Here is a 24,201-nt window from a genome sequence, read left to right as displayed (position 1 = left end):
CCATTAAAATCTTTCACTGTTTCTTAAACATCTGAACTATATGTATTACATCCAGTGTTGACCTTTATCAACTATAAGTTTTGATTTAAACATACATGTATAGGTTATGGGTTCAATCCCCAGCATCTCCATGTAATATTGGACTTTTAAGTCAAAGCCATATATCATACAGGCACTGTGCAGAAAGATATTATTTAAACAAGAGAAATACAACAGCCACAGCAGGGGATGTAGCTCAGTGGTAGAGCGCATGCTTTGCATGTATGAACTGCATATATAATCATTCCAGCATTGACCTTTATCACCTATAGATTTTGATCTAAATGCACATGTAAGTAATTAACAGAACACACTGATCAATTTGAGGGCATGTAGCTCTGTGGTAGAGCGCTTGCTTTGCACGTATGAGTTCCTGGGTTCAATCCCCAGCATCTCCAAGCAATATGGTGCTTTCCAGTGTTGACCTTTATAACCTATAAATTTTGATTAAAAGGTACATGTAAGTAAATAACAGAACTCACTTATCATCATGAGGGGATGAAGCTCAGTGGAAGACCACATGCTTCACATGTATGAGGGCCTTGGTTCAATCCACAGCATCTCCAAGCAATATGGTTCTTGCCCTGTTTCTTAAACATTTGTATGCATTCCAGTGTTGACCTTTATAACCTATAAATTTTGATTTAAAGGTATATCTAAGTAAGTATCAGAACACATTTACAATCATGAGGGGATGTAGCTCAGTGGTAGAGTGCATGCTTCGCATGTATGAGGTCCTGGGTTCAATCTCCAGCATCTCCAAGCAATGGGGTTCTTTACCTCTTTTTTAAACATTTGAACTGCATATGTAATCATTCCAGTATTGAACTTTATCACCTATAGATTTTGATTTAAATGCACATGTAAGTAAATAACAGAACACACTGATCACTTTGAGGGCATGTAGCTCTGTGGTAGAGCCCTTGCTTTGCATGTATGAGTTCCTGGGTTCAAACCCCAGCTTCTCCATGCCATGTTCTACTTCTAACTCAAAGCCATATATCACATAGGCATTGTGGGCCTTGGTTCAATCCACATCATCTCCAAGCAATATGGTTCTTTCCCTGTTTTTTAAACATTTGTATGCATTCCAGTGTTGACCTTTATAACCTATACATTTTGATTAAAAGGTACATGTAAGTAAATAACAGAACACATCATCATGAGGGGATGTAGCTCAGTGGTAGAGCGCATGCTTTGCATGTATGAGGTCCTGGGTTCAATCCCCAGCATCTCCACTATTGTATTTCAATCCCCAGCATCTCCAAGCAATATGGTGCTTTCCAGTGTTGACATTTATAACCTATAAATTTTGATTAAAAGGTACATGTAAGTAAATAACAGAACACACTTATCCTCATGAGGGGATGTAGCTCAGTGGTAGAGCGCATGCTTTGCATGTATGTGGTCCTGGGTTCGATCCCCAGCATCTCCAAGCAATATGGTGCTTTCCATTAAAGTCTTTCCCTTTTTCTTAAACATCTGAATGCTTTGCATGTATGAGGTCCTGTGTTCAATCCCCAGCATCTCCAAGCAATATGGTGCTTTCCATTAAAATCTTTCACTGTTTCTTAAACATCTGAACTATATGTATTACATCCAGTGTTGACCTTTATCAACTATAAGTTTTGATTTAAACATACATGTATAGGTTATGGGTTCAATTCCCAGCATCTCCATGTAATATTGGACTTTTAAGTCAAAGTCATATATCACAAAGGCACCATGCGTAAAGATATTATTATAACAAGAGAAATACAACAGCTAAAGCAGGGGATGTAGCTCACTGGTAGAGTGCATGCTTTGCATGTATGAGGTCATGAGTTCAATCCCTAGCATCTCCAAGGAATATGGTTCTTTCCCTGTTTCTTAAACATCTGAACTGCATATGTAATCATTCCAGCATTGACCTAAAGATTTCGATTTAAATGCACATGTAAGTAAAAAACAGAACACACTTACCATTTTGAGGGGATGTAGCTCAGTGGTAGAGCGCATGCTTTGCATGTATGAGGTCCTGGGTTCAATCCCCAGCATCTCCAAGCAATGTTGGACTTTTAAGTCAAAGCCATATATCATACAGGCACTGTGCAGAAAGATATTATTTAAACAAGAGAAATACAACAGCCACGGCAGGGGATGTAGCTCAGTGGTAGAGCGCATGCTTTGCATGTATGAACTGCATATGTAATCATTCCAGCATTGACCTTTATCACCTATAGATTTTGATTTAAATGCACATGTAAGTAAATAACAGAACACACTGGTCAATTTGAGGGCATGTAGCTCTGTGGTAGAGCGCTTGCTTTGCACGTATGAGTTCCTGGGTTCAATCCCCAGCATCTCCAAGCAATATGGTGCTTTCCAGTGTTGACCTTTATAACCTATAAATTTTGATTAAAAGCTACATGTAAGTAAATAACAGAACTCACTTATCATCATGAGGGGATGAAGCTCAGTGGAAGAGCGCATTCTTCACATGTATGAGGGCCTTGGTTCAATCCACAGCATCTCCAAGCAATATGGTTCTTGCCCTGTTTCTTAAACATTTGTATGCATTCCAGTGTTGACCTTTATAACCTATAAATTCTTTGCATGTATGAGGTCATGGGTTCAATCCCCAGCATCTCCATGTAATATTGGACTTTTAAGTCAAAGTCATATATCACAAAGGCACCACGCGTAAAGATATTATTATAACAAGAGAAATACATCAGCTAAAGCAGGGGATGTAGCTCACTGGTAGAGTGCATGCTTTGCATGTATGAGGTCATGAGTTCAATCCCATACATCTCCAAGGAATATGGTTCGTTCCCTGTTTCTTAAACATCTGAACTGCATATGTAATCATTCCAGCACAGACCTATGTCACCTATAGATTTCGATTTAAATGCACATGTAACTAAAAAACAGAACACTTTACCTCTTTCTTTACCTCTTTTTTAAACATTTGAACTGCATATGTAATCATTCCAGTATTGAACTTTATCACCTATAGATTTTGATTTAAATGCACATGTAAGTAAATAACAGAACACACTGATCGGTTTGAGGGCATGTAGCTCTGTGGTAGAGCCCTTGCTTTGCATGTATGAGTTCCTGGGTTCAAACCCCAGCTTCTCCATGCCATGTTCTACTTCTAACTCAAAGCCATATATCACATAGGCATTGTGGGCCTTGGTTCAATCCACATCATCTCCAAGCAATATGGTTCTTTCCCTGTTTTTTAAACATTTGTATGCATTCCAGTGTTGACCTTTATAACCTATACATTTTGATTAAAAGGTACATGTAAGTAAATAACAGAACACATCATCATGAGGGGATGTAGCTCAGTGGTAGAGGGCATGCTTTGCATGTATGAGGTCCTGGGTTCAATCCCCAGCATCTCCAAGCAATGTTGGACTTTTAAGTCAAAGCCATATATCATACAGGCACTGTGCAGAAAGATATTATTTAAACAAGAGAAATACAACAGCCACTATTGTATTTCAATCCCCAGCATCTCCAAGCAATATGGTGCTTTCCAGTGTTGACATTTATAACCTATGAATTTTGATTAAAAGGTACATGTAAGTAAATAACAGAACTCACTTATCATCATGAGGGGATGAAGCTCAGTGGAAGACCACATGCTTCACATGTATGAGGGCCTTGGTTCAATCCACAGCATCTCCAAGCAATATGGTTCTTGCCCTGTTTCTTAAACATTTGTATGCATTCCAGTGTTGACCTTTATAACCTATAAATTTTGATTTAAAGGTATATCTAAGTAAGTATCAGAACACATTTACAATCATGAGGGGATGTAGCTCAGTGGTAGAGTGCATGCTTCGCATGTATGAGGTCCTGGGTTCAATCTCCAGCATCTCCAAGCAATGGGGTTCTTTACCTCTTTTTTAAACATTTGAACTGCATATGTAATCATTCCAGTATTGAACTTTATCACCTATAGATTTTGATTTAAATGCACATGTAAGTAAATAACAGAACACACTGATCACTTTGAGGGCATGTAGCTCTGTGGTAGAGCCCTTGCTTTGCATGTATGAGTTCCTGGGTTCAAACCCCAGCTTCTCCATGCCATGTTCTACTTCTAACTCAAAGCCATATATCACATAGGCATTGTGGGCCTTGGTTCAATCCACATCATCTCCAAGCAATATGGTTCTTTCCCTGTTTTTTAAACATTTGTATGCATTCCAGTGTTGACCTTTATAACCTATACATTTTGATTAAAAGGTACATGTAAGTAAATAACAGAACACATCATCATGAGGGGATGTAGCTCAGTGGTAGAGCGCATGCTTTGCATGTATGAGGTCCTGGGTTCAATCCCCAGCATCTCCACTATTGTATTTCAATCCCCAGCATCTCCAAGCAATATGGTGCTTTCCAGTGTTGACATTTATAACCTATAAATTTTGATTAAAAGGTACATGTAAGTAAATAACAGAACACACTTATCCTCATGAGGGGAAGTAGCTCAGTGGTAGAGCGCATGCTTTTCATGTATGAGGTCCTGGGTTCGATCCCCAGCATCTCCAAGCAATATGGTGCTTTCCATTAAAATCTTTCACTCTTTCTTAAACATCTGAACTATATGTATTACATCCAGTGTTGACCTTTATCAACTATAAGTTTTGATTTAAACATACATGTATAGGTTATGGGTTCAATCCCCAGGATCTCCATGTAATATTGGACTTTTAAGTCAAAGCCATATATCACAAAGGCACCATGCGTAAAGATATTATTATAACAAGAGAAATACAACAGCTAAAGCAGGGGATGTAGCTCACTGGTAGAGTGCATGCTTTGCATGTATGAGGTCATGAGTTCAATCCCTAGCATCTCCAAGGAATATGGTTCTTTCCCTGTTTCTTAAACATCTGAACTGCATATGTAATCATTCCAGCATTGACCTAAAGATTTCGATTTAAATGCACATGTAAGTAAAAAACAGAACACACTTACCATTTTGAGGGGATGTAGCTCAGTGGTAGAGCGCATGCTTTGCATGTATGAGGTCCTGGGTTCAATCCCCAGCATCTCCAAGCAATGTTGGACTTTTAAGTCAAAGCCATATATCATACAGGCACTGTGCAGAAAGATATTATTTAAACAAGAGAAATACAACAGCCACGGCAGGGGATGTAGCTCAGTGGTAGAGCGCATGCTTTGCATGTATGAACTGCATATGTAATCATTCCAGCATTGACCTTTATCACCTATAGATTTTGATCTAAATGCACATGTAAGTAATTAACAGAACACACTGATCAATTTGAGGGCATGTAGCTCTGTGGTAGAGCGCTTGCTTTGCACGTATGAGTTCCTGGGTTCAATCCCCAGCATCTCCAAGCAATATGGTGCTTTCCAGTGTTGACCTTTATAACCTATAAATTTTGATTAAAAGGTACATGTAAGTAAATAACAGAACTCACTTATCATCATGAGGGGATGAAGCTCAGTGGAAGACCACATGCTTCACATGTATGAGGGCCTTGGTTCAATCCACAGCATCTCCAAGCAATATGGTTCTTGCCCTGTTTCTTAAACATTTGTATGCATTCCAGTGTTGACCTTTATAACCTATAAATTTTGATTTAAAGGTATATCTAAGTAAGTATCAGAACACATTTACAATCATGAGGGGATGTAGCTCAGTGGTAGAGTGCATGCTTCGCATGTATGAGGTCCTGGGTTCAATCTCCAGCATCTCCAAGCAATGGGGTTCTTTACCTCTTTTTTAAACATTTGAACTGCATATGTAATCATTCCAGTATTGAACTTTATCACCTATAGATTTTGATTTAAATGCACATGTAAGTAAATAACAGAACACACTGATCACTTTGAGGGCATGTAGCTCTGTGGTAGAGCCCTTGCTTTGCATGTATGAGTTCCTGGGTTCAAACCCCAGCTTCTCCATGCCATGTTCTACTTCTAACTCAAAGCCATATATCACATAGGCATTGTGGGCCTTGGTTCAATCCACATCATCTCCAAGCAATATGGTTCTTTCCCTGTTTTTTAAACATTTGTATGCATTCCAGTGTTGACCTTTATAACCTATACATTTTGATTAAAAGGTACATGTAAGTAAATAACAGAACACATCATCATGAGGGGATGTAGCTCAGTGGTAGAGCGCATGCTTTGCATGTATGAGGTCCTGGGTTCAATCCCCAGCATCTCCACTATTGTATTTCAATCCCCAGCATCTCCAAGCAATATGGTGCTTTCCAGTGTTGACATTTATAACCTATAAATTTTGATTAAAAGGTACATGTAAGTAAATAACAGAACACAATTATCCTCATGAGGGGATGTAGCTCAGTGGTAGAGCGCATGCTTTGCATGTATCAGGTCCTGGGTTCGATCCCCAGCATCTCCAAGCAATATGGTGCTTTCCATTAAAGTCTTTCCCTTTTTCTTAAACATCTGAATGCTTTGCATGTATGAGGTCCTGTGTTCAATCCCCAGCATCTCCAAGCAATATGGTGCTTTCCATTAAAATCTTTCACTGTTTCTTAAACATCTGAACTATATGTATTACATCCAGTGTTGACCTTTATCAACTATAAGTTTTGATTTAAACATACATGTATAGGTTATGGGTTCAATTCCCAGCATCTCCATGTAATATTGGACTTTTAAGTCAAAGTCATATATCACAAAGGCACCATGCGTAAAGATATTATTATAACAAGAGAAATACAACAGCTAAAGCAGGGGATGTAGCTCACTGGTAGAGTGCATGCTTTGCATGTATGAGGTCATGAGTTCAATCCCTAGCATCTCCAAGGAATATGGTTCTTTCCCTGTTTCTTAAACATCTGAACTGCATATGTAATCATTCCAGCATTGACCTAAAGATTTCGATTTAAATGCACATGTAAGTAAAAAACAGAACACACTTACCATTTTGAGGGGATGTAGCTCAGTGGTAGAGCGCATGCTTTGCATGTATGAGGTCCTGGGTTCAATCCCCAGCATCTCCAAGCAATGTTGGACTTTTAAGTCAAAGCCATATATCATACAGGCACTGTGCAGAAAGATATTATTTAAACAAGAGAAATACAACAGCCACGGCAGGGGATGTAGCTCAGTGGTAGAGCGCATGCTTTGCATGTATGAACTGCATATGTAATCATTCCAGCATTGACCTTTATCACCTATAGATTTTGATTTAAATGCACATGTAAGTAAATAACAGAACACACTGATCAATTTGAGGGCATGTAGCTCTGTGGTAGAGCGCTTGCTTTGCACGTATGAGTTCCTGGGTTCAATCCCCAGCATCTCCAAGCAATATGGTGCTTTCCAGTGTTGACCTTTATAACCTATAAATTTTGATTAAAAGCTACATGTAAGTAAATAACAGAACTCACTTATCATCATGAGGGGATGAAGCTCAGTGGAAGAGCGCATTCTTCACATGTATGAGGGCCTTGGTTCAATCCACAGCATCTCCAAGCAATATGGTTCTTGCCCTGTTTCTTAAACATTTGTATGCATTCCAGTGTTGACCTTTATAACCTATAAATTCTTTGCATGTATGAGGTCATGGGTTCAATCCCCAGCATCTCCATGTAATATTGGACTTTTAAGTCAAAGTCATATATCACAAAGGCACCACGCGTAAAGATATTATTATAACAAGAGAAATACATCAGCTAAAGCAGGGGATGTAGCTCACTGGTAGAGTGCATGCTTTGCATGTATGAGGTCATGAGTTCAATCCCATACATCTCCAAGGAATATGGTTCGTTCCCTGTTTCTTAAACATCTGAACTGCATATGTAATCATTCCAGCACAGACCTATGTCACCTATAGATTTCGATTTAAATGCACATGTAACTAAAAAACAGAACACTTTACCTCTTTCTTTACCTCTTTTTTAAACATTTGAACTGCATATGTAATCATTCCAGTATTGAACTTTATCACCTATAGATTTTGATTTAAATGCACATGTAAGTAAATAACAGAACACACTGATCGGTTTGAGGGCATGTAGCTCTGTGGTAGAGCCCTTGCTTTGCATGTATGAGTTCCTGGGTTCAAACCCCAGCTTCTCCATGCCATGTTCTACTTCTAACTCAAAGCCATATATCACATAGGCATTGTGGGCCTTGGTTCAATCCACATCATCTCCAAGCAATATGGTTCTTTCCCTGTTTTTTAAACATTTGTATGCATTCCAGTGTTGACCTTTATAACCTATACATTTTGATTAAAAGGTACATGTAAGTAAATAACAGAACACATCATCATGAGGGGATGTAGCTCAGTGGTAGAGCGCATGCTTTGCATGTATGAGGTCCTGGGTTCAATCCCCAGCATCTCCAAGCAATGTTGGACTTTTAAGTCAAAGCCATATATCATACAGGCACTGTGCAGAAAGATATTATTTAAACAAGAGAAATACAACAGCCACTATTGTATTTCAATCCCCAGCATCTCCAAGCAATATGGTGCTTTCCAGTGTTGACATTTATAACCTATGAATTTTGATTAAAAGGTACATGTAAGTAAATAACAGAACTCACTTATCATCATGAGGGGATGAAGCTCAGTGGAAGACCACATGCTTCACATGTATGAGGGCCTTGGTTCAATCCACAGCATCTCCAAGCAATATGGTTCTTGCCCTGTTTCTTAAACATTTGTATGCATTCCAGTGTTGACCTTTATAACCTATAAATTTTGATTTAAAGGTATATCTAAGTAAGTATCAGAACACATTTACAATCATGAGGGGATGTAGCTCAGTGGTAGAGTGCATGCTTCGCATGTATGAGGTCCTGGGTTCAATCTCCAGCATCTCCAAGCAATGGGGTTCTTTACCTCTTTTTTAAACATTTGAACTGCATATGTAATCATTCCAGTATTGAACTTTATCACCTATAGATTTTGATTTAAATGCACATGTAAGTAAATAACAGAACACACTGATCACTTTGAGGGCATGTAGCTCTGTGGTAGAGCCCTTGCTTTGCATGTATGAGTTCCTGGGTTCAAACCCCAGCTTCTCCATGCCATGTTCTACTTCTAACTCAAAGCCATATATCACATAGGCATTGTGGGCCTTGGTTCAATCCACATCATCTCCAAGCAATATGGTTCTTTCCCTGTTTTTTAAACATTTGTATGCATTCCAGTGTTGACCTTTATAACCTATACATTTTGATTAAAAGGTACATGTAAGTAAATAACAGAACACATCATCATGAGGGGATGTAGCTCAGTGGTAGAGCGCATGCTTTGCATGTATGAGGTCCTGGGTTCAATCCCCAGCATCTCCACTATTGTATTTCAATCCCCAGCATCTCCAAGCAATATGGTGCTTTCCAGTGTTGACATTTATAACCTATAAATTTTGATTAAAAGGTACATGTAAGTAAATAACAGAACACATCATTTTGAGGGGATGTAGCTCAGTGGTAGAGCGCATGCTTTGCATGTATGAGGTCCTGGGTTCGATCCCCAGCATCTCCAAGCAATATGGTGCTTTCCATTAAAATCTTTCACTGTTTCTTAAACATCTGAACTATATGTATTACATCCAGTGTTGACCTTTATCAACTATAAGTTTTGATTTAAACATACATGTATAGGTTATGGGTTCAATCCCCAGCATCTCCATGTAATATTGGACTTTTAAGTCAAAGTCATATATCACAAAGGCACCATGCGTAAAGATATTATTATAACAAGAGAAATACAACAGCTAAAGCAGGGGATGTAGCTCACTGGTAGAGTGCATGCTTTGCATGTATGAGGTCATGAGTTCAATCCCTAGCATCTCCAAGGAATATGGTTCTTTCCCTGTTTCTTAAACATCTGAACTGCATATGTAATCATTCCAGCATTGACCTAAAGATTTCGATTTAAATGCACATGTAAGTAAAAAACAGAACACACTTACCATTTTGAGGGGATGTAGCTCAGTGGTAGAGCGCATGCTTTGCATGTATGAGGTCCTGGGTTCAATCCCCAGCATCTCCAAGCAATGTTGGACTTTTAAGTCAAAGCCATATATCATACAGGCACTGTGCAGAAAGATATTATTTAAACAAGAGAAATACAACAGCCACGGCAGGGGATGTAGCTCAGTGGTAGAGCGCATGCTTTGCATGTATGAACTGCATATGTAATCATTCCAGCATTGACCTTTATCACCTATAGATTTTGATTTAAATGCACATGTAAGTAAATAACAGAACACACTGATCAATTTGAGGGCATGTAGCTCTGTGGTAGAGTGCTTGCTTTGCACGTATGAGTTCCTGGGTTCAATCCCCAGCATCTCCAAGCAATATGGTGCTTTCCAGTGTTGACCTTTATAACCTATAAATTTTGATTAAAAGCTACATGTTAGTAAATAACAGAACTCACTTATCATCATGAGGGGATGAAGCTCAGTGGAAGAGCGCATGCTTCACATGTATGAGGGCCTTGGTTCAATCCACAGCATCTCCAAGCAATATGGTTCTTGCCCTGTTTCTTAAACATTTGTATGCATTCCAGTGTTGACCTTTATAACCTATAAATTCTGATTTAAAGGTACATGTAACTAAATAACAGAACACACTTATCATCATGAGGGGATGTCGCTCAGTGGTAGAGCGCATGCTTTGCATGTATGAGGTCATGGGTTCAATCCCCAGCATCTCCATGTAATATTGGACTGTTAAGTCAAAGTCATATATCACAAAGGCACCATGCGTAAAGATATCATTATAACAAGAGAAATACATCAGCTAAAGCAGGGGATGTAGCTCACTGGTAGAGTGCATGCTTTGCATGTATGAGGTCATGAGTTCAATCCCATACATCTCCAAGGAATATGGTTCTTTCCCTGTTTCTTAAACATCTGAACTGCATATGTAATCATTCCAGCACAGACCTATGTCACCTATAGATTTCGATTTAAATGCACATGTAACTAAAAAACAGAACACAATTACCATTTTGAGGGGATGTAGCTCAGTGGTAGAGCGCATGCTTTGCATGTATGAGGTCCTGGGTTCAATCCCCAGCTTCTCCATGCAATGTTGTACTTCTAAGTCAAAGCCATATATCACACAGGCACTGTGCATAAGGATATTATTTAAGCAAGAGAAATGTATGAGGTCCTGGGTTCAATCTCCAGCATCTCCAAGCAATATGTTGCTTTCCATTAAAGTCTTTCCCTTTTTCTTAAACATCTGAATGCTTTGCATGTATGAGGTCCTGTGTTCAATCCCCAGCATCTCCAAGCAATATGGTGCTTTCCATTAAAATCTTTCACTGTTTCTTAAACATCTGAACTATATGTATTACATCCAGTGTTGACCTTTATCAACTATAAGTTTTGATTTAAACATACATGTATAGGTTATGGGTTCAATCCCCAGCATCTCCATGTAATATTGGACTTTTAAGTCAAAGCCATATATCATACAGGCACTGTGCAGAAAGATATTATTTAAACAAGAGAAATACAACAGCCACAGCAGGGGATGTAGCTCAGTGGTAGAGCGCATGCTTTGCATGTATGAACTGCATATGTAATCATTCCAGCATTGACCTTTATCACCTATAGATTTTGATCTAAATGCACATGTAAGTAATTAACAGAACACACTGATCAATTTGAGGGCATGTAGCTCTGTGGTAGAGCGCTTGCTTTGCAAGTATGAGTTCCTGGGTTCAATCCCCAGCATCTCCAAGCAAAATGGTGCTTTCCAGTGTTGACCTTTATAACCTATAAATTTTGATTAAAAGGTACATGTAAGTAAATAACAGAACTCACTTATCATCATGAGGGGATGAAGCTCAGTGGAAGACCACATGCTTCACATGTATGAGGGCCTTGGTTCAATCCACAGCATCTCCAAGCAATATGGTTCTTGCCCTGTTTCTTAAACATTTGTATGCATTCCAGTGTTGACCTTTATAACCTATAAATTTTGATTTAAAGGTATATCTAAGTAAGTATCAGAACACATTTACAATCATGAGGGGATGTAGCTCAGTGGTAGAGTGCATGCTTCGCATGTATGAGGTCCTGGGTTCAATCTCCAGCATCTCCAAGCAATGGGGTTCTTTACCTCTTTTTTAAACATTTGAACTGCATATGTAATCATTCCAGTATTGAACTTTATCACCTATAGATTTTGATTTAAATGCACATGTAAGTAAATAACAGAACACACTGATCACTTTGAGGGCATGTAGCTCTGTGGTAGAGCCCTTGCTTTGCATGTATGAGTTCCTGGGTTCAAACCCCAGCTTCTCCATGCCATGTTCTACTTCTAACTCAAAGCCATATATCACATAGGCATTGTGGGCCTTGGTTCAATCCACATCATCTCCAAGCAATATGGTTCTTTCCCTGTTTTTTAAACATTTGTATGCATTCCAGTGTTGACCTTTATAACCTATACATTTTGATTAAAAGGTACATGTAAGTAAATAACAGAACACATCATCATGAGGGGATGTAGCTCAGTGGTAGAGCGCATGCTTTGCATGTATGAGGTCCTGGGTTCAATCCCCAGCATCTCCACTATTGTATTTCAATCCCCAGCATCTCCAAGCAATATGGTGCTTTCCAGTGTTGACATTTATAACCTATAAATTTTGATTAAAAGGTACATGTAAGTAAATAACAGAACACACTTATCCTCATGAGGGGATGTAGCTCAGTGGTAGAGCGCATGCTTTGCATGTATGAGGTCCTGGGTTCGATCCCCAGCATCTCCAAGCAATATGGTGCTTTCCATTAAAATCTTTCACTGTTTCTTAAACATCTGAACTATATGTATTACATCCAGTGTTGACCTTTATCAACTATAAGTTTTGATTTAAACATACATGTATAGGTTATGGGTTCAATCCCCAGCATCTCCATGTAATATTGGACTTTTAAGTCAAAGCCATATATCACAAAGGCACCATGCGTAAAGATATTATTATAACAAGAGAAATACAACAGCTAAAGCAGGGGATGTAGCTCACTGGTAGAGTGCATGCTTTGCATGTATGAGGTCATGAGTTCAATCCCTAGCATCTCCAAGGAATATGGTTCTTTCCCTGTTTCTTAAACATCTGAACTGCATATGTAATCATTCCAGCATTGACCTATAGATTTCGATTTAAATGCACATGTAAGTAAAAAACAGAACACACTTACCATTTTGAGGGGATGTAGCTCAGTGGTAGAGCGCATGCTTTGCATGTATGAGGTCATGGGTTCAATCCCCAGCATCTCCATGTAATATTGGACTTCTAAGTCAAAGTCATATATCACAAAGGCACCATGCGTAAAGATATTATTATAACAAGAGAAATACAACAGCTAAAGCAGGGGATGTAGCTCACTGGTAGAGTGCATGCTTTGCATGTATGAGGTCATGAGTTCAATCCCTAGCATCTCCAAGGAATATGGTTCTTTCCCTGTTTCTTAAACATCTGAACTGCATATGTAATCATTCCATCATTGACCTAAAGATTTCGATTTAAATGCACATGTAAGTAAAAAACAGAACACACTTACCATTTTGAGGGGATGTAGCTCAGTGGTAGAGCGCATGCTTTGCATGTATGAGGTCCTGGGTTCAATCCCCAGCATCTCCAAGCAATGTTGGACTTTTAAGTCAAAGCCATATATCATACAGGCACTGTGCAGAAAGATATTATTTAAACAAGAGAAATACAACAGCCACGGCAGGGGATGTAGCTCAGTGGTAGAGCGCATGCTTTGCATGTATGAACTGCATATGTAATCATTCCAGCATTGACCTTTATCACCTATAGATTTTGATTTAAATGCACATGTAAGTAAATAACAGAACACACTGATCAATTTGAGGGCATGTAGCTCTGTGGTAGAGCGCTTGCTTTGCACGTATGAGTTCCTGGGTTCAATCCCCAGCATCTCCAAGCAATATGGTGCTTTCCAGTGTTGACCTTTATAACCTATAAATTTTGATTAAAAGCTACATGTAAGTAAATAACAGAACTCACTTATCATCATGAGGGGATGAAGCTCAGTGGAAGAGCGCATTCTTCACATGTATGAGGGCCTTGGTTCAATCCACAGCATCTCCAAGCAATATGGTTCTTGCCCTGTTTCTTAAACATTTGTATGCATTCCAGTGTTGACCTTTATAACCTATAAATTCTTTGCATGTATGAGGTCATGGGTTCAATCCCCAGCATCTCCATGTAATATTGGACTTTTAAGTCAAAGTCATATATCACAAAGGCACCACGCGTAAAGATATTATTATAACAAGAGAAATACATCAGCTAAAGCAGGGGATGTAGCTCACTGGTAGAGTGCATGCTTTGCATGTATGAGGTCATGAGTTCAATCCCATACATCTCCAAGGAATATGGTTCGTTCCCTGTTTCTTAAACATCTGAACTGCATATGTAATCATTCCAGCACAGACCTATGTCACCTATAGATTTCGATTTAAATGCACATGTAACTAAAAAACAGAACACTTTACCTCTTTCTTTACCTCTTTTTTAAACATTTGAACTGCATATGTAATCATTCCAGTATTGAACTTTATCACCTATAGATTTTGATTTAAATGCACATGTAAGTAAATAACAGAACACACTGATCGGTTTGAGGGCATGTAGCTCTGTGGTAGAGCCCTTGCTTTGCATGTATGAGTTCCTGGGTTCAAACCCCAGCTTCTCCATGCCATGTTCTACTTCTAACTCAAAGCCATATATCACATAGGCATTGTGGGCCTTGGTTCAATCCACATCATCTCCAAGCAATATGGTTCTTTCCCTGTTTTTTAAACATTTGTATGCATTCCAGTGTTGACCTTTATAACCTATACATTTTGATTAAAAGGTACATGTAAGTAAATAACAGAACACATCATCATGAGGGGATGTAGCTCAGTGGTAGAGGGCATGCTTTGCATGTATGAGGTCCTGGGTTCAATCCCCAGCATCTCCAAGCAATGTTGGACTTTTAAGTCAAAGCCATATATCATACAGGCACTGTGCAGAAAGATATTATTTAAACAAGAGAAATACAACAGCCACTATTGTATTTCAATCCCCAGCATCTCCAAGCAATATGGTGCTTTCCAGTGTTGACATTTATAACCTATGAATTTTGATTAAAAGGTACATGTAAGTAAATAACAGAACTCACTTATCATCATGAGGGGATGAAGCTCAGTGGAAGACCACATGCTTCACATGTATGAGGGCCTTGGTTCAATCCACAGCATCTCCAAGCAATATGGTTCTTGCCCTGTTTCTTAAACATTTGTATGCATTCCAGTGTTGACCTTTATAACCTATAAATTTTGATTTAAAGGTATATCTAAGTAAGTATCAGAACACATTTACAATCATGAGGGGATGTAGCTCAGTGGTAGAGTGCATGCTTCGCATGTATGAGGTCCTGGGTTCAATCTCTCCAAGCAATGGGGTTCTTTACCTCTTTTTTAAACATTTGAACTGCATATGTAATCATTCCAGTATTGAACTTTATCACCTATAGATTTTGATTTAAATGCACATGTAAGTAAATAACAGAACACACTGATCACTTTGAGGGCATGTAGCTCTGTGGTAGAGCCCTTGCTTTGCATGTATGAGTTCCTGGGTTCAAACCCCAGCTTCTCCATGCCATGTTCTACTTCTAACTCAAAGCCATATATCACATAGGCATTGTGGGCCTTGGTTCAATCCACATCATCTCCAAGCAATATGGTTCTTTCCCTGTTTTTTAAACATTTGTATGCATTCCAGTGTTGACCTTTATAACCTATACATTTTGATTAAAAGGTACATGTAAGTAAATAACAGAACACATCATCATGAGGGGATGTAGCTCAGTGGTAGAGCGCATGCTTTGCATGTATGAGGTCCTGGGTTCAATCCCCAGCATCTCCACTATTGTATTTCAATCCCCAGCATCTCCAAGCAATATGGTGCTTTCCAGTGTTGACATTTATAACCTATAAATTTTGATTAAAAGGTACATGTAAGTAAATAACAGAACACACTTATCCTCATGAGGGGATGTAGCTCAGTGGTAGAGCGCATGCTTTGCATGTATGAGGTCCTGGGTTCGATCCCCAGCATCTCCAAGCAATATGGTGCTTCCCATTAAAATCTTTCACAACCAGCGCATGCTTTGCATGTATGAGGTCCTGGGTTCGATCCCCAGCATCTCCAAGCAATATGGTGCTTTCCATTAAAATCTTTCACTGTTTCTTAAACATCTGAACTATATGTATTACATCCAGTGTTGACCTTTATCAACTATAAGTTTTGATTTAAACATACATGTATAGGTTATGGGTTCAATCCCCAGCATCTCCACGTAATATTGGACTTTTAAGTCAAAGCCATATATCACAAAGGCACCATGCGTAAAGATATTATTATAACAAGAGAAATACAACAGCTAAAGCAGGGGATGTAGCTCACTGGTAGAGTGCATGCTTTGCATGTATGAGGTCATGAGTTCAATCCCTAGCATCTCCAAGGAATATGGTTCTTTCCCTGTTTCTTAAACATCTGAACTGCATATGTAATCATTCCAGCATTGACCTATAGATTTCGATTTAAATGCACATGTAAGTAAAAAACAGAACACACTTACCATTTTGAGGGGATGTAGCTCAGTGGTAGAGCGCATGCTTTGCATGTATGAGGTCATGGGTTCAATCCCCAGCATCTCCATGTAATATTGGACTTTTAAGTCAAAGTCATATATCACAAAGGCACCATGCGTAAAGATATTATTATAACAAGAGAAATACAACAGCTAAAGCAGGGGATGTAGCTCACTGGTAGAGTGCATGCTTTGCATGTATGAGGTCATGAGTTCAATCCCTAGCATCTCCAAGGAATATGGTTCTTTCCCTGTTTCTTAAACATCTGAACTGCATATGTAATCATTCCAGCATTGACCTAAAGATTTCGATTTAAATGCACATGTAAGTAAAAAACAGAACACACTTACCATTTTGAGGGGATGTAGCTCAGTGGTAGAGCGCATGCTTTGCATGTATGAGGTCCTGGGTTCAATCCCCAGCATCTCCAAGCAATGTTGGACTTTTAAGTCAAAGCCATATATCATACAGGCACTGTGCAGAAAGATATTATTTAAACAAGAGAAATACAACAGCCACGGCAGGGGATGTAGCTCAGTGGTAGAGCGCATGCTTTGCATGTATGAACTGCATATGTAATCATTCCAGCATTGACCTTTATCACCTATAGATTTTGATCTAAATGTACATGTAAGTAATTAACAGAACACACTGATCAATTTGAGGGCATGTAGCTCTGTGGTAGAGCGCTTGCTTTGCAAGTATGAGTTCCTGGGTTCAATCCCCAGCATCTCCAAGCAATATGGTGCTTTCCAGTGTTGACCTTTATAACCTATAAATTTTGATTAAAAGGTACATGTAAGTAAATAACAGAACTCACTTATCATCATGAGGGGATGAAGCTCAGTGGAAGACCACATGCTTCACATGTATGAGGGCCTTGGTTCAATCCACAGCATCTCCAAGCAATATGGTTCTTGCCCTGTTTCTTAAACATTTGTATGCATTCCAGTGTTGACCTTTATAACCTATAAATTTTGATTTAAAGGTATATCTAAGTAAGTATCAGAACACATTTACAATCATGAGGGGATGTAGCTCAGTGGTAGAGTGCATGCTTCGCATGTATGAGGTCCTGGGTTCAATCTCCAGCATCTCCAAGCAATGGGGTTCTTTACCTCTTTTTTAAACATTTGAACTGCATATGTAATCATTCCAGTATTGAACTTTATCACCTATAGATTTTGATTTAAATGCACATGTAAGTAAATAACAGAACACACTGATCACTTTGAGGGCATGTAGCTCTGTGGTAGAGCCCTTGCTTTGCATGTATGAGTTCCTGGGTTCAAACCCCAGCTTCTCCATGCCATGTTCTACTTCTAACTCAAAGCCATATATCACATAGGCATTGTGGGCCTTGGTTCAATCCACATCATCTCCAAGCAATATGGTTCTTTCCCTGTTTTTTAAACATTTGTATGCATTCCAGTGTTGACCTTTATAACCTATACATTTTGATTAAAAGGTACATGTAAGTAAATAACAGAACACATCATCATGAGGGGATGTAGCTCAGTGGTAGAGCGCATGCTTTGCATGTATGAGGTCCTGGGTTCAATCCCCAGCATCTCCACTATTGTATTTCAATCCCCAGCATCTCCAAGCAATATGGTGCTTTCCAGTGTTGACATTTATAACCTATAAATTTTGATTAAAAGGTACATGTAAGTAAATAACAGAACACACTTATCCTCATGAGGGGATGTAGCTCAGTGGTAGAGCGCATGCTTTGCATGTATGAGGTCCTGGGTTCGATCCCCAGCATCTCCAAGCAATATGGTGCTTTCCATTAAAGTCTTTCCCTTTTTCTTAAACATCTGAATGCTTTGCATGTATGAGGTCCTGTGTTCAATCCCCAGCATCTCCAAGCAATATGGTGCTTTCCATTAAAATCTTTCACTGTTTCTTAAACATCTGAACTATATGTATTACATCCAGTGTTGACCTTTATCAACTATAAGTTTTGATTTAAACATACATGTATAGGTTATGGGTTCAATTCCCAGCATCTCCATGTAATATTGGACTTTTAAGTCAAAGTCATATATCACAAAGGCACCATGCGTAAAGATATTATTATAACAAGAGAAATACAACAGCTAAAGCAGGGGATGTAGCTCACTGGTAGAGTGCATGCTTTGCATGTATGAGGTCATGAGTTCAATCCCTAGCATCTCCAAGGAATATGGTTCTTTCCCTGTTTCTTAAACATCTGAACTGCATATGTAATCATTCCAGCATTGACCTAAAGATTTCGATTTAAATGCACATGTAAGTAAAAAACAGAACACACTTACCATTTTGAGGGGATGTAGCTCAGTGGTAGAGCGCATGCTTTACATGTATGAGGTCCTGGGTTCAATCCCCAGCATCTCCAAGCAATGTTGGACTTTTAAGTCAAAGCCATATATCATACAGGCACTGTGCAGAAAGATATTATTTAAACAAGAGAAATACAACAGCCACGGCAGGGGATGTAGCTCAGTGGTAGAGCGCATGCTTTGCATGTATGAACTGCATATGTAATCATTCCAGCATTGACCTTTATCACCTATAGATTTTGATTTAAATGCACATGTAAGTAAATAACAGAACACACTGATCAATTTGAGGGCATGTAGCTCTGTGGTAGAGCGCTTGCTTTGCACGTATGAGTTCCTGGGTTCAATCCCCAGCATCTCCAAGCAATATGGTGCTTTCCAGTGTTGACCTTTATAACCTATAAATTTTGATTAAAAGCTACATGTAAGTAAATAACAGAACTCACTTATCATCATGAGGGGATGAAGCTCAGTGGAAGAGCGCATTCTTCACATGTATGAGGGCCTTGGTTCAATCCACAGCATCTCCAAGCAATATGGTTCTTGCCCTGTTTCTTAAACATTTGTATGCATTCCAGTGTTGACCTTTATAACCTATAAATTCTTTGCATGTATGAGGTCATGGGTTCAATCCCCAGCATCTCCATGTAATATTGGACTTTTAAGTCAAAGTCATATATCACAAAGGCACCACGCGTAAAGATATTATTATAACAAGAGAAATACATCAGCTAAAGCAGGGGATGTAGCTCACTGGTAGAGTGCATGCTTTGCATGTATGAGGTCATGAGTTCAATCCCATACATCTCCAAGGAATATGGTTCGTTCCCTGTTTCTTAAACATCTGAACTGCATATGTAATCATTCCAGCACAGACCTATGTCACCTATAGATTTCGATTTAAATGCACATGTAACTAAAAAACAGAACACTTTACCTCTTTCTTTACCTCTTTTTTAAACATTTGAACTGCATATGTAATCATTCCAGTATTGAACTTTATCACCTATAGATTTTGATTTAAATGCACATGTAAGTAAATAACAGAACACACTGATCGGTTTGAGGGCATGTAGCTCTGTGGTAGAGCCCTTGCTTTGCATGTATGAGTTCCGGGGTTCAAACCCCAGCTTCTCCATGCCATGTTCTACTTCTAACTCAAAGCCATATATCACATAGGCATTGTGGGCCTTGGTTCAATCCACATCATCTCCAAGCAATATGGTTCTTTCCCTGTTTTTTAAACATTTGTATGCATTCCAGTGTTGACCTTTATAACCTATACATTTTGATTAAAAGGTACATGTAAGTAAATAACAGAACACATCATCATGAGGGGATGTAGGTCAGTGGTAGAGCGCATGCTTTGCATGTATGAGGTCCTGGGTTCAATCCCCAGCATCTCCACTATTGTATTTCAATCCCCAGCATCTCCAAGCAATATGGTGCTTTCCAGTGTCGACATTTATAACCTATAAATTTTGATTAAAAGGTACATGTAAGTAAATAACAGAACACACTTATCCTCATGAGGGGATGTAGCTCAGTGGTAGAGCGCATGCTTTGCATGTATGAGGTCCTGGGTTCGATCCCCAGCATCTCCAAGCAATATGGTGCTTTCCATTAAAATCTTTCACTGTTTCTTAAACATCTGAACTATATGTATTACATCCAGTGTTGACCTTTATCAACTATAAGTTTTGATTTAAACATACATGTATAGGTTATGGGTTCAATCCCCAGCATCTCCATGTAATATTGGACTTTTAAGTCAAAGCCATATATCACAAAGGCACCATGCGTAAAGATATTATTATAACAAGAGAAATACAGCAGCTAAAGCAGGGGATGTAGCTCACTGGTAGAGTGCATGCTTTGCATTTATGAGGTCATGAGTTCAATCCCTAGCATCTCCAAGGAATATGGTTCTTTCCCTGTTTCTTAAACATCTGAACTGCATATGTAATCATTCCAGCATTGACCTATAGATTTCGATTTAAATGCACATGTAAGTAAAAAACAGAACACACTTACCATTTTGAGGGGATGTAGCTCAGTGGTAGAGCGCATGCTTTGCATGTATGAGGTCATGGGTTCAATCCCCAGCATCTCCATGTAATATTGGACTTTTAAGTCAAAGTCATATATCACAAAGGCACCATGCGTAAAGATATTATTATAACAAGAGAAATACAACAGCTAAAGCAGGGGATGTAGCTCACTGGTAGAGTGCATGCTTTGCATGTATGAGGTCATGAGTTCAATCCCTAGCATCTCCAAGGAATATGGTTCTTTCCCTGTTTCTTAAACATCTGAACTGCATATGTAATCATTCCAGCATTGACCTAAAGATTTCGATTTAAATGCACATGTAAGTAAAAAACAGAACACACTTACCATTTTGAGGGGATGTAGCTCAGTGGTAGAGCGCATGCTTTGCATGTATGAGGTCCTGGGTTCAATCCCCAGCATCTCCAAGCAATGTTGGACTTTTAAGTCAAAGCCATATATCATACAGGCACTGTGCAGAAAGATATTATTTAAACAAGAGAAATACAACAGCCACGGCAGGGGATGTAGCTCAGTGGTAGAGCGCATGCTTTGCATGTATGAACTGCATATGTAATCATTCCAGCATTGACCTTTATCACCTATAGATTTTGATTTAAATGCACATGTAAGTAAATAACAGAACACACTGATCAATTTGAGGGCATGTAGCTCTGTGGTAGAGCGCTTGCTTTGCACGTATGAGTTCCTGGGTTCAATCCCCAGCATCTCCAAGCAATATGGTGCTTTCCAGTGTTGACCTTTATAACCTATAAATTTTGATTAAAAGCTACATGTAAGTAAATAACAGAACTCACTTATCATCATGAGGGGATGAAGCTCAGTGGAAGAGCGCATGCTTCACATGTATGAGGGCCTTGGTTCAATCCACAGCATCTCCAAGCAATATGGTTCTTGCCCTGTTTCTTAAACATTTGTATGCATTCCAGTGTTGACCTTTATAACCTATAAATTCTTTGCATGTATGAGGTCATGGGTTCAATCCCCAGCATCTCCATGTAATATTGGACTTTTAAGTCAAAGTCATATATCACAAAGGCACCATGCGTAAAGATATTATTATAACAAGAGAAATACATCAGCTAAAGCAGGGGATGTAGCTCACTGGTAGAGTGCATGCTTTGCATGTATGAGGTCATGAGTTCAATCCCATACATCTCCAAGGAATATGGTTCGTTCCCTGTTTCTTAAACATCTGAACTGCATATGTAATCATTCCAGCACAGACCTATGTCACCTATAGATTTCGATTTAAATGCACATGTAACTAAAAAACAGAACACTTTACCTCTTTACCTCTTTCTTTACCTCTTTTTTAAACATTTGAACTGCATATGTAATCAAGCAATGTTGGACTTTTAAGTCAAAGCCATATATCATACAGGCACTGTGCAGAAAGATATTATTTAAACAAGAGAAATACAACAGCCACGGCAGGGGATGTAGCTCAGTGGTAGAGCACATGCTTCACATGTATGAGGGCCTTGGTTCAATCCACAGCATCTCCAAGCAATATGGTTCTTGCCCTGTTTCTTAAACATTTGTATGCATTCCAGTGTTGACCTTTATAACCTATAAATTTTGATTTAAAGGTACATCTAAGTAAGTATCAGAACACATTTACAATCATGAGGGGATGTAGCTCAGTGGTAGAGTGCATGCTTCGCATGTATGAGGTCCTGGGTTCAATCTCCAGCATCTCCAAGCAATGGGGTTCTTTACCTCTTTTTTAAACATTTGAACTGCATATGTAATCATTCCAGTATTGAACTTTATCACCTATAGATTTTGATTTAAATGCACATGTAAGTAAATAACAGAACACACTGATCGGTTTGAGGGCATGTAGCTCTGTGGTAGAGCCCTTGCTTTGCATGTATGAGTTCCTGGGTTCAAACCCCAGCTTCTCCATGCCATGTTCTACTTCTAACTCAAAGCCATATATCACATAGGCATTGTGGGCCTTGGTTCAATCCACATCATCTCCAAGCAATATGGTTCTTTCCCTGTTTTTTAAACATTTGTATGCATTCCAGTGTTGACCTTTATAACCTATACATTTTGATTAAAAGGTACATGTAAGTAAATAACAGAACACATCATCATGAGGGGATGTAGCTCAGTGGTAGAGCGCATGCTTTGCATGTATGAGGTCCTGGGTTCAATCCCCAGCATCTCCAAGCAATGTTGGACTTTTAAGTCAAAGCCATATATCATATACAGGCACTGTGCAGAAAGATATTATTTAAACAAGAGAAATACAACAGCCACTATTGTATTTCAATCCCCAGCATCTCCAAGCAATATGGTGCTTTCCAGTGTTGACATTTATAACCTATAAATTTTGATTAAAAGGTACATGTAAGTAAATAACAGAACACACTTATCCTCATGAGGGGATGTAGCTCAGTGGTAGAGTGCATGCTTTGCATGTATGAGGTCCTGGGTTCGATCCCCAGCATCTCCAAGCAATATGGTGCTTTCCATTAAAGTCTTTCCCTTTTTCTTAAACATCTGAATGCTTTGCATGTATGAGGTCCTGGGTTCAATCCCCAGCATCTCCAAGCAATGTTGGACTTTTAAGTCAAAGCCATATATCATACAGGCACTGTGCAGAAAGATATTATTTAAACAAGAGAAATACAACAGCCACAGCAGGGGATGTAGCTCAGTGGTAGAGCGCATGCTTTGCATGTATGAACTGCATATGTAATCATTCCAGCATTGACCTTTATCACCTATAGATTTTGATCTAAATGCACATGTAAATAAATAACAGAACACACTGATCAATTTGAGGGCATGTAGCTCTGTGGTAGAGCGCTTGCTTTGCACGTATGAGTTCCTGGGTTCTTTCCAGTGTTGACCTTTATAACCTATAAATTTTGATTAAAAGGAACATGTAAGTAAATAACAGAACTCACTTATCATCATGAAGGTATGAAGCTCAGTGGAAGAGCGCATGCTTCACATGTATGAGGCCTTGGTTCAATCCACAGCTTCTCCATGCCATGTTCTACATCTAACTCAAAGCCATATATCACATAGGCATTGTGGGCCTTGGTTCAATCCACAGCATCTCCAAGCAATATGGTTCTTTCCCTGT

The 24,201-nt window shown here is 39.0% G+C and overlaps 49 non-coding genes across 49 annotated transcripts; all 49 read left to right on the top strand.

The window, feature by feature from the left end:
* The first annotated feature begins 224 nt into the window (after window positions 1-224).
* trnaa-ugc (transfer RNA alanine (anticodon UGC)) lies at window positions 225-437 on the top strand. The gene is made up of 2 exons: window positions 225-260; window positions 402-437. It is a non-coding gene; the product is annotated as a tRNA-Ala (tRNA).
* A 292-nt stretch (window positions 438-729) lies between these two features.
* On the top strand, window positions 730-801 carry trnaa-cgc (transfer RNA alanine (anticodon CGC)). Its single transcript has one exon. It is a non-coding gene; the product is annotated as a tRNA-Ala (tRNA).
* A 404-nt stretch (window positions 802-1,205) lies between these two features.
* On the top strand, window positions 1,206-1,277 carry trnaa-ugc (transfer RNA alanine (anticodon UGC)). Its single transcript has one exon. It is a non-coding gene; the product is annotated as a tRNA-Ala (tRNA).
* Window positions 1,278-1,402: 125 nt separating this feature from the next.
* On the top strand, window positions 1,403-1,474 carry trnaa-ugc (transfer RNA alanine (anticodon UGC)). The gene has a single exon. It is a non-coding gene; the product is annotated as a tRNA-Ala (tRNA).
* Window positions 1,475-2,009: 535 nt separating this feature from the next.
* On the top strand, window positions 2,010-2,081 carry trnaa-ugc (transfer RNA alanine (anticodon UGC)). The gene has a single exon. It is a non-coding gene; the product is annotated as a tRNA-Ala (tRNA).
* A 93-nt stretch (window positions 2,082-2,174) lies between these two features.
* On the top strand, window positions 2,175-2,387 carry trnaa-ugc (transfer RNA alanine (anticodon UGC)). Its single transcript has 2 exons — window positions 2,175-2,210; window positions 2,352-2,387. It is a non-coding gene; the product is annotated as a tRNA-Ala (tRNA).
* Window positions 2,388-3,360: 973 nt separating this feature from the next.
* On the top strand, window positions 3,361-3,432 carry trnaa-ugc (transfer RNA alanine (anticodon UGC)). The gene has a single exon. It is a non-coding gene; the product is annotated as a tRNA-Ala (tRNA).
* Window positions 3,433-3,841: 409 nt separating this feature from the next.
* Window positions 3,842-3,913, top strand: trnaa-cgc (transfer RNA alanine (anticodon CGC)). The gene has a single exon. It is a non-coding gene; the product is annotated as a tRNA-Ala (tRNA).
* Window positions 3,914-4,317: 404 nt separating this feature from the next.
* trnaa-ugc (transfer RNA alanine (anticodon UGC)) lies at window positions 4,318-4,389 on the top strand. The gene has a single exon. It is a non-coding gene; the product is annotated as a tRNA-Ala (tRNA).
* A 125-nt stretch (window positions 4,390-4,514) lies between these two features.
* trnae-uuc (transfer RNA glutamic acid (anticodon UUC)) lies at window positions 4,515-4,586 on the top strand. Its single transcript has one exon. It is a non-coding gene; the product is annotated as a tRNA-Glu (tRNA).
* A 438-nt stretch (window positions 4,587-5,024) lies between these two features.
* Window positions 5,025-5,096, top strand: trnaa-ugc (transfer RNA alanine (anticodon UGC)). Its single transcript has one exon. It is a non-coding gene; the product is annotated as a tRNA-Ala (tRNA).
* A 93-nt stretch (window positions 5,097-5,189) lies between these two features.
* On the top strand, window positions 5,190-5,402 carry trnaa-ugc (transfer RNA alanine (anticodon UGC)). The gene is made up of 2 exons: window positions 5,190-5,225; window positions 5,367-5,402. It is a non-coding gene; the product is annotated as a tRNA-Ala (tRNA).
* Window positions 5,403-5,694: 292 nt separating this feature from the next.
* trnaa-cgc (transfer RNA alanine (anticodon CGC)) lies at window positions 5,695-5,766 on the top strand. The gene has a single exon. It is a non-coding gene; the product is annotated as a tRNA-Ala (tRNA).
* A 404-nt stretch (window positions 5,767-6,170) lies between these two features.
* Window positions 6,171-6,242, top strand: trnaa-ugc (transfer RNA alanine (anticodon UGC)). Its single transcript has one exon. It is a non-coding gene; the product is annotated as a tRNA-Ala (tRNA).
* A 125-nt stretch (window positions 6,243-6,367) lies between these two features.
* trnaa-ugc (transfer RNA alanine (anticodon UGC)) lies at window positions 6,368-6,439 on the top strand. Its single transcript has one exon. It is a non-coding gene; the product is annotated as a tRNA-Ala (tRNA).
* A 535-nt stretch (window positions 6,440-6,974) lies between these two features.
* trnaa-ugc (transfer RNA alanine (anticodon UGC)) lies at window positions 6,975-7,046 on the top strand. Its single transcript has one exon. It is a non-coding gene; the product is annotated as a tRNA-Ala (tRNA).
* A 93-nt stretch (window positions 7,047-7,139) lies between these two features.
* trnaa-ugc (transfer RNA alanine (anticodon UGC)) lies at window positions 7,140-7,352 on the top strand. Its single transcript has 2 exons — window positions 7,140-7,175; window positions 7,317-7,352. It is a non-coding gene; the product is annotated as a tRNA-Ala (tRNA).
* Window positions 7,353-8,325: 973 nt separating this feature from the next.
* Window positions 8,326-8,397, top strand: trnaa-ugc (transfer RNA alanine (anticodon UGC)). The gene has a single exon. It is a non-coding gene; the product is annotated as a tRNA-Ala (tRNA).
* Window positions 8,398-8,806: 409 nt separating this feature from the next.
* On the top strand, window positions 8,807-8,878 carry trnaa-cgc (transfer RNA alanine (anticodon CGC)). The gene has a single exon. It is a non-coding gene; the product is annotated as a tRNA-Ala (tRNA).
* A 404-nt stretch (window positions 8,879-9,282) lies between these two features.
* Window positions 9,283-9,354, top strand: trnaa-ugc (transfer RNA alanine (anticodon UGC)). Its single transcript has one exon. It is a non-coding gene; the product is annotated as a tRNA-Ala (tRNA).
* Window positions 9,355-9,475: 121 nt separating this feature from the next.
* Window positions 9,476-9,547, top strand: trnaa-ugc (transfer RNA alanine (anticodon UGC)). Its single transcript has one exon. It is a non-coding gene; the product is annotated as a tRNA-Ala (tRNA).
* Window positions 9,548-9,985: 438 nt separating this feature from the next.
* Window positions 9,986-10,057, top strand: trnaa-ugc (transfer RNA alanine (anticodon UGC)). Its single transcript has one exon. It is a non-coding gene; the product is annotated as a tRNA-Ala (tRNA).
* A 93-nt stretch (window positions 10,058-10,150) lies between these two features.
* trnaa-ugc (transfer RNA alanine (anticodon UGC)) lies at window positions 10,151-10,363 on the top strand. The gene is made up of 2 exons: window positions 10,151-10,186; window positions 10,328-10,363. It is a non-coding gene; the product is annotated as a tRNA-Ala (tRNA).
* Window positions 10,364-10,655: 292 nt separating this feature from the next.
* trnaa-ugc (transfer RNA alanine (anticodon UGC)) lies at window positions 10,656-10,727 on the top strand. Its single transcript has one exon. It is a non-coding gene; the product is annotated as a tRNA-Ala (tRNA).
* A 300-nt stretch (window positions 10,728-11,027) lies between these two features.
* On the top strand, window positions 11,028-11,099 carry trnaa-ugc (transfer RNA alanine (anticodon UGC)). The gene has a single exon. It is a non-coding gene; the product is annotated as a tRNA-Ala (tRNA).
* A 955-nt stretch (window positions 11,100-12,054) lies between these two features.
* trnaa-cgc (transfer RNA alanine (anticodon CGC)) lies at window positions 12,055-12,126 on the top strand. The gene has a single exon. It is a non-coding gene; the product is annotated as a tRNA-Ala (tRNA).
* Window positions 12,127-12,530: 404 nt separating this feature from the next.
* trnaa-ugc (transfer RNA alanine (anticodon UGC)) lies at window positions 12,531-12,602 on the top strand. The gene has a single exon. It is a non-coding gene; the product is annotated as a tRNA-Ala (tRNA).
* Window positions 12,603-12,727: 125 nt separating this feature from the next.
* On the top strand, window positions 12,728-12,799 carry trnaa-ugc (transfer RNA alanine (anticodon UGC)). The gene has a single exon. It is a non-coding gene; the product is annotated as a tRNA-Ala (tRNA).
* Window positions 12,800-13,237: 438 nt separating this feature from the next.
* On the top strand, window positions 13,238-13,309 carry trnaa-ugc (transfer RNA alanine (anticodon UGC)). Its single transcript has one exon. It is a non-coding gene; the product is annotated as a tRNA-Ala (tRNA).
* A 291-nt stretch (window positions 13,310-13,600) lies between these two features.
* Window positions 13,601-13,672, top strand: trnaa-ugc (transfer RNA alanine (anticodon UGC)). Its single transcript has one exon. It is a non-coding gene; the product is annotated as a tRNA-Ala (tRNA).
* Window positions 13,673-14,951: 1,279 nt separating this feature from the next.
* On the top strand, window positions 14,952-15,023 carry trnaa-ugc (transfer RNA alanine (anticodon UGC)). Its single transcript has one exon. It is a non-coding gene; the product is annotated as a tRNA-Ala (tRNA).
* An 878-nt stretch (window positions 15,024-15,901) lies between these two features.
* trnaa-ugc (transfer RNA alanine (anticodon UGC)) lies at window positions 15,902-15,973 on the top strand. The gene has a single exon. It is a non-coding gene; the product is annotated as a tRNA-Ala (tRNA).
* Window positions 15,974-16,098: 125 nt separating this feature from the next.
* On the top strand, window positions 16,099-16,170 carry trnaa-ugc (transfer RNA alanine (anticodon UGC)). Its single transcript has one exon. It is a non-coding gene; the product is annotated as a tRNA-Ala (tRNA).
* Window positions 16,171-16,696: 526 nt separating this feature from the next.
* trnaa-ugc (transfer RNA alanine (anticodon UGC)) lies at window positions 16,697-16,768 on the top strand. Its single transcript has one exon. It is a non-coding gene; the product is annotated as a tRNA-Ala (tRNA).
* Window positions 16,769-17,059: 291 nt separating this feature from the next.
* trnaa-ugc (transfer RNA alanine (anticodon UGC)) lies at window positions 17,060-17,131 on the top strand. The gene has a single exon. It is a non-coding gene; the product is annotated as a tRNA-Ala (tRNA).
* A 93-nt stretch (window positions 17,132-17,224) lies between these two features.
* trnaa-ugc (transfer RNA alanine (anticodon UGC)) lies at window positions 17,225-17,437 on the top strand. The gene is made up of 2 exons: window positions 17,225-17,260; window positions 17,402-17,437. It is a non-coding gene; the product is annotated as a tRNA-Ala (tRNA).
* A 292-nt stretch (window positions 17,438-17,729) lies between these two features.
* Window positions 17,730-17,801, top strand: trnaa-cgc (transfer RNA alanine (anticodon CGC)). The gene has a single exon. It is a non-coding gene; the product is annotated as a tRNA-Ala (tRNA).
* Window positions 17,802-18,205: 404 nt separating this feature from the next.
* On the top strand, window positions 18,206-18,277 carry trnaa-ugc (transfer RNA alanine (anticodon UGC)). Its single transcript has one exon. It is a non-coding gene; the product is annotated as a tRNA-Ala (tRNA).
* Window positions 18,278-18,402: 125 nt separating this feature from the next.
* On the top strand, window positions 18,403-18,474 carry trnaa-ugc (transfer RNA alanine (anticodon UGC)). Its single transcript has one exon. It is a non-coding gene; the product is annotated as a tRNA-Ala (tRNA).
* Window positions 18,475-19,009: 535 nt separating this feature from the next.
* trnav-uac (transfer RNA valine (anticodon UAC)) lies at window positions 19,010-19,081 on the top strand. Its single transcript has one exon. It is a non-coding gene; the product is annotated as a tRNA-Val (tRNA).
* Window positions 19,082-19,174: 93 nt separating this feature from the next.
* Window positions 19,175-19,387, top strand: trnaa-ugc (transfer RNA alanine (anticodon UGC)). Its single transcript has 2 exons — window positions 19,175-19,210; window positions 19,352-19,387. It is a non-coding gene; the product is annotated as a tRNA-Ala (tRNA).
* Window positions 19,388-20,360: 973 nt separating this feature from the next.
* Window positions 20,361-20,432, top strand: trnaa-ugc (transfer RNA alanine (anticodon UGC)). Its single transcript has one exon. It is a non-coding gene; the product is annotated as a tRNA-Ala (tRNA).
* Window positions 20,433-20,557: 125 nt separating this feature from the next.
* Window positions 20,558-20,629, top strand: trnaa-ugc (transfer RNA alanine (anticodon UGC)). The gene has a single exon. It is a non-coding gene; the product is annotated as a tRNA-Ala (tRNA).
* A 438-nt stretch (window positions 20,630-21,067) lies between these two features.
* On the top strand, window positions 21,068-21,139 carry trnaa-ugc (transfer RNA alanine (anticodon UGC)). Its single transcript has one exon. It is a non-coding gene; the product is annotated as a tRNA-Ala (tRNA).
* Window positions 21,140-21,430: 291 nt separating this feature from the next.
* Window positions 21,431-21,502, top strand: trnaa-ugc (transfer RNA alanine (anticodon UGC)). Its single transcript has one exon. It is a non-coding gene; the product is annotated as a tRNA-Ala (tRNA).
* A 93-nt stretch (window positions 21,503-21,595) lies between these two features.
* On the top strand, window positions 21,596-21,808 carry trnaa-ugc (transfer RNA alanine (anticodon UGC)). Its single transcript has 2 exons — window positions 21,596-21,631; window positions 21,773-21,808. It is a non-coding gene; the product is annotated as a tRNA-Ala (tRNA).
* A 919-nt stretch (window positions 21,809-22,727) lies between these two features.
* Window positions 22,728-22,799, top strand: trnaa-cgc (transfer RNA alanine (anticodon CGC)). The gene has a single exon. It is a non-coding gene; the product is annotated as a tRNA-Ala (tRNA).
* Window positions 22,800-23,203: 404 nt separating this feature from the next.
* Window positions 23,204-23,275, top strand: trnaa-ugc (transfer RNA alanine (anticodon UGC)). The gene has a single exon. It is a non-coding gene; the product is annotated as a tRNA-Ala (tRNA).
* A 215-nt stretch (window positions 23,276-23,490) lies between these two features.
* trnaa-ugc (transfer RNA alanine (anticodon UGC)) lies at window positions 23,491-23,562 on the top strand. The gene has a single exon. It is a non-coding gene; the product is annotated as a tRNA-Ala (tRNA).
* The last annotated feature ends 639 nt before the right edge of the window (window positions 23,563-24,201 follow it).

Source organism: Siphateles boraxobius, unplaced genomic scaffold (assembly GCF_051911475.1).
Source record: "Siphateles boraxobius isolate OS27281-9 unplaced genomic scaffold, OSU_SipBor_1 41, whole genome shotgun sequence".
In the NCBI taxonomy this organism is placed as follows: domain Eukaryota; kingdom Metazoa; phylum Chordata; class Actinopteri; order Cypriniformes; family Leuciscidae; genus Siphateles; species Siphateles boraxobius.
This window is presented reverse-complemented; position numbering and strand designations above follow the sequence as displayed.